Source organism: Lissotriton helveticus, chromosome 3_1 (assembly GCF_964261635.1).
Source record: "Lissotriton helveticus chromosome 3_1, aLisHel1.1, whole genome shotgun sequence".
Lineage (NCBI taxonomy): Eukaryota > Metazoa > Chordata > Amphibia > Caudata > Salamandridae > Lissotriton > Lissotriton helveticus.
The window spans coordinates 182306730-182320301 of record NC_136061.1 but is presented as its reverse complement, the minus strand read 5'-3'; the positions used below and the strand labels follow the sequence as shown (position 1 = coordinate 182320301).

Sequence of the window (13572 nt, the reverse complement as noted above, 5' to 3'; positions counted from 1 at the left end):
ACTGAAGTCATGAATGTAGAAATTTCCGCAAACACTTTCTTCCGATTATTAGTGGTAATCTGTGTTCGGAGGGAGGGAGGACCCTCGATGTCCACAGTCTGTGGCAATGAGGCTAGATGTTACTGCATTTTTTCTTGAATAGAAAAGGTGTTTATTTATAGCAGTAGGGCCACATTGCTGCACTATCCAATATTCACCCAGAGAAAGAGACAAATGAATGAAAAGCTGCCTGTCAGGTCAAAAATGCAGAAGCTGCAAACAACATACACTTTAAGAATTTTGCAGCTTTCCTTTTCCAGCATTCAGTGTACTAGCAGTTAGCCTCAGAGACCCAGTTCATTTGGAATGCCAATAAATGAAGTCTGAGAACTGAAAATGCTCATAGTAACATTGCCAACTGGGTGGAGCGAAAGTTATTTATGACTTCAGTAAGGATTCCTAGCATGCAGAACTAGGACCACAAGTAGGTAACACGTCCTTCTGCAACGCATTCCCCTCAAAGATGGTCTTAAACGAAGAATAGCAAGCATATTCCCAATTTGCGTTGTCAATAAAAAAAATACAAGCAGTAATCCAATACTTTATTTAGCAAGAGACACATCTCACAGCAGCGTTAGCCCATAAAAAGTCCTTAATGCTGCCTGACCTGTTAGAGTGTCAGCTATTGAATCCTTGTCTAAGCAATAATCCTTGGAAAATGTTTGTAATGAGCTCCAGGTGACTGCCTTACTAATCGCAGTCAGAGGTACATTTCTTGCCTATGCAGTGGATGCTGGTTTCCTTCATGTAGAGTGAGCTCTAGATCTCCAAGGCAGATGGCTGGTAGCTAATTGATAACAACAAGAAATACACTGAACGTTCCACCTGGCTATAATCTGCATTGAGGAAGCCATATCACTTCTCATATGGATGCAATTAACAAGCAACTGGGTTATCTTATGAATATCCTTAGTTCTACCCAAATAAAGTTTAAGGGCTCACCTAACATTTAAGGAGTGAAGTGTCCTCTCTGCTGAAGAAGGATTGCTAAACAAAATGTCGATAGAGATATTGTTTGGTTTATGAAAGTCTGAAATGACTTTAGGTCAAAAAAGAGGGATGTGTTCTTAACACTACCCTGTTCCTATGAAACACCATATGTTTCTATTGAAGAAAGAGCTTGCTGCTCACTAACTCTTCTAGCTGAAGAGATTGCTACTAAAAACTCTAACTTCCAATAAAGGTGTTGCAATGAGAGGTTATGTAAGGGCTCAAACTCAAACGTGAGAGTCATAAATGTGGTTAAGATCAGATTCAACTACATCATAAGATGAAGACGTTGAATCGATGTAGAAGCCTTCTTTAATCTTTAAAATAAGTCTTTTATGACAGGAATTGTAAAGAAAGATCTTTGTCGCTGTCCCTTGCTGTAACAGCAATAAGATGGACTTTGATGGATGCGTCCTGCTGTTTTTATTAAGTCAAACAATGACATTCTTCTGACAGTTTATGGGGTCATGGTTGTTTTTCAGTAACCATAGGACAGATCTCCTCCACTTCAACTCATGAGACACCCTTGTGTAAGGATGTGTAGCTGTAGCCTCTGTAAGAATGTTCATACAATCTAGTTGTAAGGCTCCCTGTCCATACTGAATTTCTTCAGTAGCTGTGCTCCAAAATTCAATCACTATATGTTTGGGGTGATGGATTTTGGTTTGCATTCCTGATAGAAGGTTCTGTTTGTACTGCAACTTCTTGAAGAGTCTCACAGAGAGGTGAAGTTGCTCTGTATACCACCACTGCCTCGGCCATTCTGGTGTTACTTGAATAAGTTTGTCATTGTATAGTTTGAGTTAGAGCAACACTGATGGAATTAGTGGGATCGAAGTGAAAGAGTAGGGAAACCTTTTTGACTAATTGATCAAGAGGGCATTGCCAAAAGATCCTCTCTCCTTCATTTTGCCCGGTGGATAACAAGTCTATGTCAGGATAACCCCAGTCTTCAAAAATGTCTATAAAGACCCCATGGTCCTGATCCCATTTGTGTTTGTATACGAAGCATTTTCTTAGAAGATCAACTTGACAGTGTTATAGGCCTACCAGTTGAATTGCTTGAATCAATAAGTTCCATTGCCAGCATCCAATGCCAAATTGCTTGCAAATCTAGTGTTAACCCCATCTGTGCTGCGGACGGCCCCCGGCCTTCCAGCGTGATGGTGGGCGTGAGCGGAGGATGACCGGGGGCCGTCTGAACCCCGCCCACTGTTTAAAACACCCTCACCGCGGCGGAATTCGCGCCGCGGTCAACGGGTTAAGGTTCTAAGGGCCATATGTATCAAGCAAATTAGCATTCGCAAAGGCCGAAATTCTGCGAATTTCGGCCTTTGCGAATGCTAATTTGCTAAATGGTATGTATGAAACATTTTTGCAGCAAAATAAGGAATCGCAAAATTTACCATTCCTTATTTTGCGATTGCACTTAAGGAATCGCAAATTTTGCGATTCCTGAAATGCAATGTATCAAAGAAAAATTAATGCAAAAATGCCCATAAGGATTCGCAAATTACCACCAACTTCTAGTTGGTAGTAAGTTGCGAATTCTTTAAAAAAAGCAATTTATGTAAAATCCAAAGGTGCCATATGACGCCCATACATGCCCTTAGGGCATGTATGTGCGCCATATGCCCACACATGTCATTTTCAGGGGTGCAGCAGGGAGTTCATATGACACCCCTGCACCCTCGAAAATATTCCTAAATTGCGATTAGCAAATTGCTAATCGCAAATTTCCCCTTCATTCCTATGGGCCTCCTGGCCCATAGAAATGAATGGGAAATCTGCGATTAGCAATTTGCTAATCGCAAGTTAGGAATGTTAAGGAATCGCTAAAAAGAAGCGATTTCCTACATACATACCATTTTGCGATTTCTAAGTAGCGATTCCTTAAAAATCGCTATTTAGAAATCGCAAATGGTGATGATGATACATATGGCCTTTGATCTCAGGCCCCTCTGTTTGTTGAGATAGTGCACAGTTGTAGCATTGTCTATTTGTATCAAGAGACTGTTCGTAATCAGAGTTGGAACGAACACTTTCAAGGCCAGATGGACCACCTTCAACTCCAGGACATTTATGTGATACAATTGTTAAGATTCTGACCACAGTCCTTCCTCAGTAAGATCTTGTAGATGAGGACCCCATCCTGTTAAGGAAGCATCCGTCCCAATATTTTGGTTTGACAAATCTTAATGTATTGAGGAATCCCTTTTAATAAGATGCTTCTCTTGCACCACCATATCACAGACTATATGACCTGTGATTTTATAACTCGTCTTACCAATTGTCTTTCCATTGGGCCCACTGATCCTCTAGGCACTATTGTAACGGCCTCAAATGAAGACTTCCATATGACTAGAAAATGCATAATGACTTGAATCCCAACAGGCATGAAATCTGTTGAGGCATTTGTGTCTGTTTGGTTTCTGCAGCAAGTTGTGACATTTCCACAAAATGATACACACTCCCTCCTCCAAAGCACACACTTCTCCTTTTCAAGTGTCGAGAGTTGTTCCCAGATAGTCGAGGAGCTGTACTGGATATGACATTGATTTCTCGAGGGTGATTCACAAACGTAGGCATCATAACAAGTTAGCCATGGTCTTGAAGCCCAGCTGCGCCTGATGAGTTGCCTATGCCTTTTACAACCTGTCGCCAGGTAGAGAAAAAGACAGATCTTTTTCCATCGGATTTGAGTCGCCACCTTTGCCATGCATTTGGCGAATGTCCGTGGAACAGATTTCAGTCATGAGGGTTGAATTCAGTATTGATAATGAGCTGTATCTATTAAGAATCTTAGAAACTTTCTTTGTTTATGGTATGTAAAAGTAAGCATCTTATAGATCCCGTGACCACAGGGCATCTCCCTTCATAAGCTGTGGATACATCTGGTGAGGGCTAACATCCCGAAGTTTTGTTTGCTGATCCACTTGTTGAACTGTCTTAGGTCAATGATCAGCCTGAACTCCCCCTTGGGCCTTTTTTGGGAACCAAAAATACCTGGAATAGATTATTTTTTCTCTTTAAGATAGAGGAACTGGGGGCGTGGCCAAGATGGCGAGCTAGGAGGAAGCAACCCTCGTGAGCTCCTGAAGCCCCGGAGCCCGCGCGCCGCCCGTTGCCGCTGATCTCCCCCGGATCAGGCGGAATCAGGCGCGAGGAGCACTTGAGGTCGCAGCGACGCCGTCTGTGGAGTCCGGGAGCCCCCCGGTGACCATTGAGAGCGTGTCCGGCGTTCCCCGACGGAGAGGCCCGTAGCTGCGGCGTGAGCCCGGGCGGTCCGCCCGACGGAGCAGACCAGCGGGACATACGGGGGCACTGGCGGGACCGCCGGGGCGCCCGGAGGGGCGGCGCTCCTCGCCTCGTGCTCCCTGAAGAGCGGCGGAGGGATACGCCGCGCCGGGCTCGCGGCCCGCCAGCCGAACTGAGGAGTGCCGGACCCGGGGTGCGGGGCTACGCGACCCCGGGGCTTTGAGGAGTGGTGGGGCCTACCCCGAAATCCGGACTTCCGAGACCCGCCACAGCGCCTCGCACTGAGGGAAGGGCTGGCGCGACGGCCTGCTGGGTCTCTACGCTGCCCTGGACTGCTCGGACGGCCTGTGGAGGCCTGGGCACCTCTCCCCCCTCCTGGGAGGCGGCCGGTGGGCCTTCGGGGGCGCGGCGGCGCCCGGACTCGGAGCCTTGCAGGCGGAGGGCACCTCCCTCCTTCACTGAGCCCCGCGCCGGTCCGGAGGCACAGAGGCAAGTGGTGCGGGGTTGTTGGCCTAGGGGGTCAATGTCGCAGTTGCGGTGAGGAGCCTACCTGCGTATCACGGACTGGTGTCGCCTTGGCAAGCGGCGAGGGGCCGCCCGAGCCCTTTCGAACAGGCCTCCTCCCTTCGGGCACTGCAGGACTGACGTGACGGTGAGGCCTGCCTGCCATCCTCCCCTGCCACACTCCCCCTCGTGTTAGCTCCGGGGGTACTTCACGCTCGGGGCGAGCGCTACCGCCCTCCTAGAGGCAGAGACGTGGAGGTGGACCCGCGACTGCTCCCGGCCCACGGCTTACAGCAACGAGAGGAGCTGACGGACACCTCGTTGCCCGCCCTTCGCGGTACCTTCAGTGTCGCGATCTGTGCCTGGCGCCACGATGTCGGGCAACCGTGGGGGAAAGAAGGGTGAACGCACCCTTCCTGACATGCTGAGCAGAGCCGCTCCCCGGCAAGATAGAACCCAGCCTGCCCCGAGTCCCCCGTCTGGCTCCCGGGGGGCCGAGGGAGGGGAACCTCCGGTGACCCGTTCATTTCTGGAGTCGTTGTTCAGCACCCTCAGGGAGGACTTCCAGGCGCTGAAACAGGAGGTGGCGGGTGAGGTCCGTGAGGTGCGGCGAGAGGTCGATTCCCTGGGAGAAAGAGTGACCGTTGTGGAAGAATCCAGCCAGGCTCGAGATGAAGAAATAACGCATCTGCAGCAGGAGGTCCTGCGGCTCAGGGACCAGCAGATTGACCTCCAGGCCCACGCAGAGGACCTGGAGAACAGGTCCAGGCGCAACAACATCAGGGTTTGTGGCGTTCCATCTGGAGAGGAAGGGGAAGACGTGGCTGCGTACCTGGGCGACATGTTCCGCGCGATTTTGGAAGAGCCGGGGGACTTCCAAGTGAGAATCGACAGAGCGCACAGGGTGGGACCGCGTCGCCGGGCCTCTGCGCCGGCCCCTGATATCTTGGCCTTCCTGCCGGACTTCCCCTTGAAGGAGCGAATCCTGCGCGAGGCTCGACGTCGGCAACCGCTCACTTTCCGAGATCGTCCAGTGGCGCTGTTTCAGGACCTGTCGACTATCACCCTCCAAAAGCGCAAATCCTTCAAGATAGCCACGGACTTCCTGAGAGAACATGGCACGCAGTACTCCTGGGGTCACCCCTTTCGGCTCATCTTTCGTTGGAACGGCGCCCTGCATCAGCTCCGTTCTCTTCAGGACACCTGCGATGTATTGGGGATCACGACGGCCGACAACGACACTCCTGCGCCGCCCCAGCGACGCGTCACCAGAGATGGGTGGCAAACTGTCCGCCGACGGCGGTCCTCTGCTTTACCTGCGCGGCCGGCCTCGCCGACGGCAAGAGCGGAGAGAGACAGCGCGGTCCTGGCGGTTTCCGGAGCTACGGCGCCTGGCGATGTGGCCCTGACGGCCTGAGAACACTCCGGGGGGAGATCCAGATGGCCTCATCTTCATAGCAGGTGCGGGGGTTCCGGGAGGGAAGGGGTGGTGGGGGGGTGCTGAAGGTGGCTGGACGTCCACACGAACACACTACCACAGACTTGTCCAATAGGGACTGGACTGGGACAATGTTCTTCGTTCTGGGTGGGTTGGGATGTTGGGGTTGTTGGGGTACAGGGTGGGGTGAAGAGGGGGGTGTGTTGAGTTTGGGGGGAGAGGTTCGAGACCGCCACGGATCCAGAAGTTTGGGGTGGAGTGGCCGGGTGAGGGTTTGGTTAAGGGTTGGTTGGAGAGGGCTCTGGGGGATGTGCCGGGGTGTCATATTTTCTTACTGTTCCTCCTGTTGCCTTGCGCCGGGTGCACTGGGTTGTGGTTCCGATGCTGCTTGGCTTCTGCCATTATTTGGCCTTCTGCCACTGCTTCCTACGACACCTGTTACTGACATAGCCTCATTGATTGCTGCTCTTGTGTCACCCGTTCATGGCCCTTAAAGTTGTCACGTTAAACGTGAAGGGACTTAACAACCCGGTTAAGCGCAGAGCGATTTTGTCCCTCCTTGAGAATGCCCAGGCAGACATCTGCCTGTTGCAGGAGACTCACCTCTTGGCGCGAGATTGCATTAGAATGAGGTCACCGAAGTTCCCAGTACAGCTCTTCTCCTCGGGGTCCACTAAAACGGCGGGAGTTGCTATCCTGGTCTCCAGTAAATTTAAGGGGGTGGTCCTGCACAAGGTAGCGGAGCAGAGGGGTAGGCTTCTGGCTTATAGTATCAAGCTGGGGGGATTGTTGTTCACAGTGGGCTCAGTTTACAGCCCGAATGACCGCCAGGACACATTCTTACACTCAGCCCTTGAACACATAGCGACTACACCAGACAGACACATACTCATCGGGGGGGACTTGAACATGGTTTTTGATTCGCTCCTGGACAGATCTGCGCAACGCCGCCCGCACACCGGGGAATTCTCGCAGCTGAGTCGTTCCCGCCTCGGGGATCTCGACATGCACGACCTGTGGAGACGTCTGCACCCCACTGCTCGGGCCTATTCTTACTACTCCCATGCACACAGGACGTATGCTAGGCTGGATCACATTCTGGTTACGGGGCCGATGGCTGCGCTGGCGACGGCTTCCGACATTGGAGTGCTCTCTCTGTCGGATCATGCCCCGGTTTCGGGTTCCTTCCAGCTGCCGCCGGTAACGCTCTCTCGAGGGGTTTGGCGCCTTAGAGACACACTGCTCCATAGGTCGGCGGTGGTGCAGCGGATCCGCACCGCGATATCGGACTACCGATCCCATAATGATAATGGGGATACGTCCTGCGCGACGCAGTGGGCAGCCTTAAAGTCAGTGCTCCGAGGGGAGTTCATCTCCATCTCGTCTGCAGAAAATAGGGACCGACGGCAGAAACGGGAGGAGCTTACGACCCGGGTGCGGGAGCTGGAACAGATGCATCAGCGTACTGGGGCCCCCCGGGTTTGGAAGCAACTTAAAGCGACGCGGAAATTGCTCTCCGCGCTCGATATGGATAGGGCGGAATATGCGGCGCTCCGCCTGAAGCATGCATACTACACTGGGGGCGATCGCTGTGGCCGTCTCCTAGCAAACAAGCTGCGTGTGAAACATCAACGCATGCGGGTAGCGGAACTCTCCACTGCGAATGGAGTGGGTGCTACAGAGGACCCTCAGATTGCGGAGGGATTCCGCCGATTCTACGCCGACCTATACGCAGGTGAGCCCCCATCGGCGCTCGCGGAAACTGACTATCTGGATTCAATTGACCTCCCCGCTCTCACCTCAGAACAAGCGGAGTATCTGGAGCGAGATATTCGCCCGGAGGAGGTGATTGCGGCTATTTCCCGGCTTAAGCAGGGGAAGGCCCCGGGCCCCGACGGTTACTCCCCGCTTTTCTACAAGAAGTTCTGTCCGGAACTGGTCCCTCTGTTGACGAAGCTCTTTAACGCCTTCGCGGAACCAGGAGCTATCCCTCCGGACTTGCTCAGTGCGACGGTGTCGGTTATTCCCAAACCTGGGAAGGATCGAACAGAATGCGGCTCTTACAGGCCGATCTCGTTGCTGAACGTGGATCTTAAGCTTTATACGGGGATCTTGGCGACCCGCCTGGCGCAATATCTACCGGGGCTGGTGGGCCCGGACCAGGCGGGATTTATCCCCGGTCGACAGACAGTGGATAACACTAAGAGGGTGGTGCATGTCCTAGAGAAGGCCTCCCGCGTCCCGGGGGAGCGTATGCTTTTGTCTGTGGACGCGGAAAAGGCATTCGACCGAGTGCGCTGGTCTTACCTTGAAGGGGTGTTACGCAAAGTGGGGATTGGGGAGAAATTCCGCACGCTTGTCTTTAACTGTTATAAACGCCCGACCGCGGTGGTGCGGGTCAACGGGTGTAGCTCCGACCGCTTTGAGATTGAACGAGGGACCAGGCAGGGGTGCCCGCTGTCCCCGCTTCTTTTTGCTCTTTATATGGAGCCGTTCGCCCAGAGGGTCAGACAGAACCCGAGAGTGACTGGCATCCGGATGGGTGGCTATGTTCACACCATCAGCCTGTACGCTGATGACGTGATCCTTCTGCTTGAAAACCCAAGAGAGGCACTCCCAGCCTGTGTCGCCGAGTTGGATGCCTTCGCCAGGGTAGCGGGTTTTAAAATGAACATGGGGAAGTCGTCGGCCCTAGACCTCTCCCTTTCTACCGCGACGCGACTCGACTTACAGGGGCGCTTCCCCATGAGCTGGTCTAAAGACCTGATCCCCTATTTAGGTGTCTTGTTGGCGCCTTCCCTGCCCGCTATGGTGACGGCGAACTACGCGGCATTGAGCAGTAAGATGAAAGAGGAATTGTCCCGCTGGAGCAAGGGCACGCTGTCGCTGCTGGGTCGGGTGGCTGCCGTCAAGATGACTCTTCTGCCACAGATCTTGTACTTGTTTCGGGCGCTACCGCTTCAACCACCAAAGGGGTGGCTCCGTCAGGCACAGGCTGATATAGCCCGCTTCGTCTGGCAGGGTCGCAAGCCCAGGCTGAAGAGAACCTTGTCCACTCTGGATCCGGAATCTGGCGGCCTTGGTATCCCCGATCTCCAGAAGTACTTTCAGGCGGCGCAATTGCGGTACTTGGTAGAATGGAGCAAGTGGGAATCTGACAGGCACTGGCTTTTTCAAGACCAGGCTGTGGCCGGCAGGACTTTGCAGGAGATACCCTTCATGCGCAGAGCGCACAGGCCCCCTAACCTCTACGCGTCCTTGGTCACTCGAGTCCCGCTTAGAGTGTGGGACGCGGTGAACATCACACGGGAACTTACTACCTTCCCGTCGCCGCTTACGCCGTTGATCCGGAATCCTGACTTCCAACCTGGGATGGAGCCTGGCGCGTTCGCACACTGGCAGGCAGCCAGGTGCTGCGCTTTGTTTCACATGTATGGCCCAGACGGGATCGTGTCGTTCCAGGACCTCAAGCGGGATTACCGCCTACCTGAGACTGAACGTATGCGATACTTCCAGGTTCGTCACTGGGCACTGCAGCCGCAGGTGAGGGAACTGGCGGACCGGAAACTTACGCCTTATGAGATGTGGCTGGCGACTCGCTCCTCGGATGTCAAGCTCGTCTCCGACCTTTATAAGCTTTTGCAACCCCCCGCCTTCCACATCCATAACCCGGGGAGGGAACGCTGGGAACGCGAACTGGGGAGAGCACTGAGCCACAGGGAATGGGACGACATATCTTATCGCGCACGTCACTCAGCATACCACACCGGGCTCACTGAGACTTTCACTAAAATAACTACATATTGGTACTACACGCCTCAGAGAATACACGACATGAATCATGGTCTCCCCGACACCTGCTGGCGCGGATGCGGACAGACTGGTACCCTCACGCACATCTTATGGGACTGTCCGTTACTAGGCCCCTACTGGAAAGACATCCTAGGTGAGATCGACCAATGTTTCGACATCGAACTGCCTCGCCTGCCGGCCTATGTCCTATTGGGGCTGCCCAACGGGTTGATGTACCCCCTGAGATCCAGGAAGGGTAGACAGATCGCAATTGCTCTGGGTTCGGCGATACAGAACATACTCATATTCTGGCGCACCACCACCATTCCCGACATTTCAGGTTGGCTACATAGGCTATGGCATGTTCTGGGTATGGAGAAGCTGTCCCTTACGGTGGCGGGGGAGGTAGATAAATTTGAGGAGCTGTGGCACCCCTTTCTTACTCTGTTGTAGTCGGAGTTCAAGGAGATTACTTGTCCCAGGTACCTCAGGCTCCTGCGTTTGACTTCCCTGCCTGGTCCGCAATCTTAATCACCCTAGTGGTTAACTGTACGACGGGAGGCGGGTCTACTGCACTGTTAATGAGGGCATGTGACGTTGACCTGGCACATCACCACCCGGGGGAGGGGGGAGGGGACTCCTAGGGAGGCAGGGGGGTTGTTTTGTTGAGGGGGGGGATGTTTTTGGGGGTTAATCGTCACCGCTTGGGCGCCTAGCTTGCGACCCTGCCGCTTGTTATGTATGTACAGTTTGCATTTCTGATAGCGCTCGTGCTGTGGGGTCCTTGAATGGCATCTTTGTGACGCTGAGTTTTTGTTGTTTGTCTTGTTTTATATTCCTGCAATAAAATGCTTTAAACCTAAGATAGAGGAACTGGTTCTATTGCATGCTTTTCGAGTAGAGATTGTATTTAACTGCAGCAAATGGTGATTAATTGCTAGTTTTGTAGGTATTGATGGAGGAGAATCTTTGAACTGGATGGAGCAGCCATCCTGAATGATCTATAAGACCCATTTATCAGTGGCTATCAACCTCCGCTCTGCCAAATAGCTTGATGCACTCACTCCCACTAGAATGGAGAACACAGTCAAAGGAGTACGTCTTTCAGCATTTAGATTGTGAGTATGATGTTAACGTACATGAACGCTGCTTGTGACCTCTTTCGTGATTACCTCTACGACTGTATTGAGAATGCGGCTGTTATTGCTGCTGCTGTCCCTGTGCCTGAGGATAAAAAAACACAAAGGGGGTAGGACCCCCTCTCTCAGTTGGTATCTGAAATTCATTGGTCTGTATTGGAATTGGTAAAGCAACTTCTTTTCCTGCAATCCCATAGCTTTCCTTTTTCATGCATTCCATTTCTCATCAGCAAGGACCAATTTTAACTGCTTCAGTGAAGAGGAGATTCATGATTTTAAGTTGCAAAAATGGCTTCAAAGTTGTCAGCCTAAGCCAGCACCAGTTACAGAGCGCAATACCATAGCAAAACTCTGCAACAGCTTGATCTACGGAATTGATTGTGGCATGGATAGATTGGTTAGAAAAAATGTGCTCCTCCTGAACTATCTCTAAAAAAAATTGCCTTCTCTCTTTTCAAAGATCATCTGCCCAAGTAGAAAAAGACTCCCACAGTGCCATATCGTATCTCCCCAGTAGGGCTGATGTGCTTGTAATTTTAGTTTTAATATTTTTTTTCTTTTGCGATGTACAACTTGCCAAACTAAGTCAACATCTGGTGGTAGCAACCATGGATAACAATCCCCCCAATTTGCCCCCTAATCCCCACCTCCACCTAGGACCACTTACTGGTAGAACCCTGAGTTTCACTACATATCAGTCTTCCATGGTCATAGGTAACACAAACTGGGATAAAATAGTGTCGACTAAACCCAACTCCCTAAGCGATTGTGGGAAAGTTAGGCTTTAAAGTCTGATACAGTAGGATAGGACAGGGACCCATAATCTAGTGAAAAGTTGACATTTTGTCTGCTAGATCATATGCTAATTTCTCGTGTTCTAGTAGGCTCCAGAGTTTATGTACCCAGAGTTTGTATATTGGTTAGATTGTTTTTCTACATAGAGATAAGATAGCATGCTTGACTGCTAAAAAGAGGTGGAAGATCCTTTTACCTGCTAAGGAGTAGATGGGGTAGAAACCCTCTGGTGGTCTAAACAAGGCAGTCTCAGGGAGTTTGTCTATGCTCTTGCCATGGATCTGTGAGATGGTGATAAATACCTTTTCCCAGGACCATAATACGTGTGCCAAATCTGTAGGTAGAGGAAGCGTTCAGTCTCGGAGATGTCGTATATATGTTTGATATCCTCAAAGGACCTCAGGCTGCATCTAGAGTAGAAATCTGAAAAGCAAACCTTTGTCCTCTGGTATTGAAAGTCTTGGACTGCCATTCCCAGTGAAAAATCTGAATTGCCTATAATCAGTGTAAGAGAGGAAGAGAAAGGAGCGAGGTCTGCCAGACCCCAAGTGAAGCCCTAGTAACTGGGGGCTAGAAGAGCCAAACTGTCATATTCCTAGTTACCCATGGTACCTCCTCTAAGGGCCTAGCAGTGAGATTCAGGCTAACAAAGCGCCACTGTCTATCTGTTTCCCCTTTTCATCATTGGATCATTTAGCACATTTGGGAAGCTCGATAGAAGTGCAGCAGATGGGGTATACCTAGTCCCCACCTCCCTTGGGTCTGGTGTAGATTTTGGTGGCAAGTCTGGAGTGCTTTCCTTCCCAGATATAGATCATGCAGGCCACCTGAAGGAGTGAAACATCCTCCCTCCTCCAGGGTAGGGACATGGCCTAAAAGATATAAAGGATACAGGTCAGAAATGTAATTTTGAGCGTGGTTATGCGACCAACGCAAGAGAACGAGCAATTTTTCCTAGCAATGTAGAAATTTAGCTATATTACTATACCTCGGAACTCCACCTGGAGGGGGATAACAGCCTGGAGTGACTGTTGAGTTTCAGTGAGGGTTAAGGATATCATTTAAGAAGGAAGATCATTTAAAAAGGTTTTTCCAAACAGAAACAGGTATTTCTGAGTGGTTTCTTACTTTCTGCTTATGGGGGCTCTAGGAATTGGTGAAAAGGTGGAAAAGGGGAAACCCTGACAAGTGTTGGTGCATATATGTATCAGGGTCAAAGTGTGGCCATTACTCTGACTCTCACCTGGAGTTTGCAGTTAAGAGTGGTAATCCAGCCAAAAATCAGGGGGTCAAACCCGAAGTTCCTCAGAACATTGAACAGCATGGCCCAGTTCACACTGTCAAACACCCTTTTAGTGTCTACTGACAAGAGGACTGTGGCATTACCCTTTTTCTTTGTGATATCAATGAGTTGTAGAGCTTGTTTAGTCTTGTTTCTTGCAGCTTGCCTCCCTGAACTGGGTGGATGAGGCTAGGCAGCAAATTATCTAAACGGCTAAGTAGGACTTTAGCAAACATATTGAAGTCTAGTTTTAATAGGGAGATGGGCCTATAGATTGAACACAGCATCAGGTCTTTGCCTTTGCCCTCAAATGGATCGCCTCACACCTCATCAGC

General features: G+C 51.0%; 1 protein-coding gene across 23 annotated transcripts in view; it reads right to left on the bottom strand.

Annotated features, from left to right (window-relative positions):
- Window positions 1-13572, bottom strand: part of ELN (elastin) — a 496210-nt gene that overhangs the window by 244172 nt on the left and 238466 nt on the right. The window lies entirely within an intron of this gene.